The sequence below is a fragment of the Coregonus clupeaformis genome, unplaced genomic scaffold (genome assembly GCF_020615455.1).
Source record: "Coregonus clupeaformis isolate EN_2021a unplaced genomic scaffold, ASM2061545v1 scaf0635, whole genome shotgun sequence".
Taxonomy (NCBI): Eukaryota; Metazoa; Chordata; class Actinopteri; order Salmoniformes; family Salmonidae; genus Coregonus; species Coregonus clupeaformis.
The window spans coordinates 175,701-180,384 of record NW_025534090.1 but is presented as its reverse complement, the minus strand read 5'-3'; positions in this window follow the sequence as shown (position 1 = coordinate 180,384).

The window sequence follows — 4,684 nt, the reverse complement described above, 5'->3', positions numbered from 1 at the left end:
AAACACCTAGACATCTCCCTACACACTGGGCAGACCACTCCATAAGAGCCCTCTGTTGCCACGCAATGGTAGGATCATGGGTGCTTAACCAGGGAAGCCCCAGCACCACGGGATACGCCGGAGAGTCAATCAGATAAAACTGAATGGTCTCCACATGACCCCCCTGCGTCGTCATCTTAAGTGGTGCTGTGACTTCTCTGATCAGCCCCGACCCCAACGGCCGGCTGTCTAGGGCGTGAACAGGAAAGGGGGCTGCTACCGGCCGAAGGGGAATTCCTAACTTATAACAAAATACACGATCAACAAAATTCCCAGCTGCGTTTGAATCTATTAGCTCCTTATGCTGGGAATGAGGTGCCACCTGTGGAAATTTCACAGGTATACTCATGTGACCAACAGAGAGCTATGGGTAAGTGGGGCGCCTACTCACCTGAAATGACTCCCCAGTGCGTGACCTGTTGTCCCCTCTCCCAGGAGACCCTCCCCAGCACCTGGCCGCGGTGTGTCCTCCACGGCCACAGTTGGTGCAGGGGATGGCCCCCCTCGGGTTCTCTCTCCTCCTCTCTCTAGCGCCAGCACCCCCGAGCTCCATGGGAATCGGCTCGGAGGTGCTGGAGGGTGGAATGGACGACCCCCACTCGGGACGTCCGCGGGTTGCCAGCAGGGTGTCGAGACGGATGGAGATGTCTGCCAACTGGTCGAAGGATAGGTTGGTGTCCCTGCAGGCCAGCTCACGACGAACGTCCTCTCATAGGCTACACCGGTAATGGTCGATGAGGGCCCTCTCATTCCACCCCGCATCCGCCGCTAGATTCCGGAACTCCAGGGCGAACTCCTGTGCGCTCCTCTTCCCCTGTCGGAGGTGGAACAGACGCTCCCCCACCGCCTTCCCCTCAGGTGGGTGATCGAAGACAGCCCTGAAGCGGCGGGAGAACGCGTAGGTGATGGTAGCGGCGTCTATTCCCCTCCATTCGGCGTTGGCCCACTCCAACGCCTTGCCGGATAGACAGGAGATGAGGGCGGAGACGCTCTCGTATCCCGAGGGCGCCGGGTGTATGGTAGCCAGGTAGAGTTCCACCTGCAGGAGGAACCCCTGACACCCAGCTGCAGAACCGTCATATGCCCTCGGGAGCGAGAGCCGTATGCCACTGGGTTCCGGTGCTGAGAGAGGAGGACTGGCCGTTGGTGATGGGATGGTGTGAGAAGGCGTGGGCACCTCTCCAGTCACCAACCGTCGTAGAGTGTTGGACACCTCATTCATGGCGGCCCCAAGTTGCCGGATCATGGTGTCTTGATCGCTGATCCGATCATCCAGCGACTTGGGTGCCGCCACTGCTCCTGCTGACTCCGTGATGGTGTGTTGTTCTGTCAAGGGCTGAGGTGTAAGGTGTGTGGAAGTCAGGCGCAGGACACCGAAGCTAGTCCAACAAAGTTTACTGAAGTTTACCAATAGGCAAAAATACAGAGAACGGCCTCAACAATAAACAGAGGCGAGCAAATACGCAAACTGTGCGTAAAACAAATAAACAAGAAAACAGGTACAAAACACGCAGCACCACGGACAGGCGAAAAACAACACACAATCTAACCTAAGCAAAACAAGGAACTTATAGGACAAGTAATCAGCACACAAACGGACACAGGTGTAAAAGACAGACGAAAGCAATCACACCAAGAAACATGGAGCGGTGGCAGCTAGTACTCGGGGGACGGCGAACGCCGAAGCCTGCCCGAACCAGGAGGAGGAGCAGTCTCGGCAGAATCCGTGACACAAACTAGATATGGTGTGGACTGTATACTCAATACAATCTAAATCTGATACCTCACTGTCTGTCTTTTTCTTTTCTGTCTACAAGCAATACTTTGATCATTTGTCATTTGTAATAATGATACATCCATTTACGAATATATATGGCAGGTTTCAGGATACTGATATATATGAAAATGTTGGAAAAATATACTGCCACTATTTTCACCACCAAAGAATAGCAGTGTGGTTTTAATATCATTTGACTCATTGCAGGCTGTCAGGCTGTCTAGTCACAGAGGAAGGCTGTGCTTCTCTGGTCTCAGCTCTGAGGTCAAACCCCTCACACCTGAGAGAGCTGGACCTGAGTAACAATGTCCTGAAGGATTCAGGAGTGAAGCTGCTCTCTGCTGGACTGGGGAATCCCCACTGTAAACTGGAGACTCTGAGGTCAGTATTCCTGTAGTTGGTCAACAAGTGATAACTGTTCACCAGATCCACATGTGTTTACCAGGCACACATAGTCCACACCAAATGTCACGGCTATTCAACTATATTCTTACAGGGGCCAGATATAAAAAAGGTTAATATCAGGGGGGCCGGATGTTATCCACTTGATTATTCTTTGGAAGAACTGTATAAATATCAACTCATTACCACCAATAAATAACTTGTCTTAAAATGTAATGTTGCTAAAAGTAATGAGGAAAGAAGTGGAGGGCGCTCAACCAACGGGAGTTGAGGTGCAACCCAAAAATTTAATCATTATTGAAAAAAAAAAGTTGGTGGAAGAACACGGGTGAGTTCGCATAGAACGGCAGCAAAAAAAGTACTATTATTTAAAAAATCAAAGCCTCAAAAAAAAAGCCTCTGTTCACACATGCTTTTGAGTGCATTTCACTTTTGGATTACAATTGGATTTTATGGGTCGCATGAATATGAATGTCCTGCTTAATATAATGTTTGTGTCATCATCTCAAATCAACTGCATAAACATTTTTATTTGTATTTTAACCAGTCAAATTGCTCTTTTTGTCACACTCTGGCTCCGGGACTGTGTGTTAGAGCCAGGGTGTATTTCATTTGGTGGTGTTGGGTTGGGTGAGTTTCATTTGTTTGTGTTTTTGGTGATTGGTTAATGACTCCCAATCGAAGGTAACGAGTGTCAGCTGTCGGCTCGTTATCTCTGATTGGGAGCCATTTATATTCTGTGTGTTTTTCTCCTTGTGTTGGTGGGTTTTTGTTTCCTTGTGCTATGTTCAGTCGGTGTCATAGGGAACTTCACGTATCGTCTTTTGTTGTTTTTTCGTGGTTGCTTTAATAATAAAGTCATCATGTTCACTCACAACGCTGCGCATTGGTCTCCTGTTGTAGACGATCGTGACAGAAAAACCCACCATCAAAGGACCAAGCAGCGTGTCCAGGAGCCGAGGGTCTGGACATGGGAAGAGTTATTGGACGGAAAGGGTCCTTGGGCACAACCGGGAGAATATCGCCTCCCTCGTGAAGAGCTGGAGGCAGCCAAAGCCGAGAGGAGGTGGTACGAGGAGGCAGCACGAAGGCGAGGCTGGAAGCCCGTGGAAGAGAGGCAACCCCAAGAAATTTTTTGGGGGGGGCACATGGCTTGGGCGACTGAGCAGCAGGAGGCTGCCACAAGGCAGAGTCAGAAGGCTGCCAGGTTAAGGGGCTGACGGAGGCAGAGAAGGGACGGATTCAGGAGGCTACCAGGTCAAGGGGGGCTACTGGGTAAAGCAGGGAAGGAAGGTGTAGAGGCACGGCGAGAGGTACTGGGGTGTGTAACCAGTTCGGTCCGAGCCCGTTCCTAGTCCCGAGGTACAGCCAGTAGTGTGTGTTCCCGTACTGGTACTGCCTGTTCCGGCCCCTCGCACTAAGTGTACGGTGCGCTGTCGCCAGCCCGGGTTCGGCCTGATCCTGCCACCCGCACCAAGTGTGCGGTGCGCGTCGCCAGCCCAGCCCGGCCTGCTCCGGTCCCTCGCACTAAGTGTACGGTGCGCGTCGCCAGCCCGGTTCGGCCTGTTCCTGCCATCCGCACCAAGTGTACGGTGCGCGTCGCCAGCCCAGCCCGGCCTGTCCCTGCGCCACGTAGGAAGTGTACGGTGCGCGCGTCGCCAGCCCAGCCCGGCCTGTTCCTGCTCTCCGCACTAGGCGTGAGGTGAGTCCCCAGGGTCCAGCATGCCCTGTTCCGGCTCCCCGCACTAGGCGTTATGGGAGTCCCCAGGGTCCAGCATGCCCTGTTCCGACTCCCCGCACTAGCCCTGAGATGCGTGTCCTCAGCCCGGTACCTCCAGTTCCGGCACCACGCATCAGGCCTACGGTGCGTCCCCCAGGGCCAAGCATGCCCTGTTGCTGCTTCCCGCACTAGCCCTGAGATGCGTGTCCTCAGCCCGGTACCTCCAGTTCCGGCACCACGCATCAGGCCTACGGTGCGTCCCCAGGGTCCAGCATGCCCTGTTGCTTCTCCCCGCACTAGCCCTGAGATGCGTGTCCTCAGCCCGGTACCTCCTGTTCCGGCACCACGCACCAGGCCTACGATGCGCCTCAGACGGCCAGAGTCTGCCGTCTGCCCAACGGGGCCTGAACTGCCCGTCTGCCCAAAGCCTGCAAAGCCGCCCGTCTGCCATGAGCCATCAGAGCCGTCCGCCAGACCGGAGCCGCTAGAGCCTTCCGCCAGACAGGATCAGCCAGAGCCTTCCGCCAGACAGGATCAGCCAGAGCCTTCTGCCAGACAGGATCAGCCAGAGCCTTCTGCCAGACAGGATCAGCCAGAGCCTTCTGCCAGACAGGATCAGCCAGAGCCTTCCGCCAGACAGGATCAGCCAGATCCGTCAGTCGGCCATGAGCAGCCAGATCCGTCAGCCAGCCATGAGCAGCCAGATCCGTCAGCCAGCCATGAGCAGCCAGATCCGTCAGCCAGCC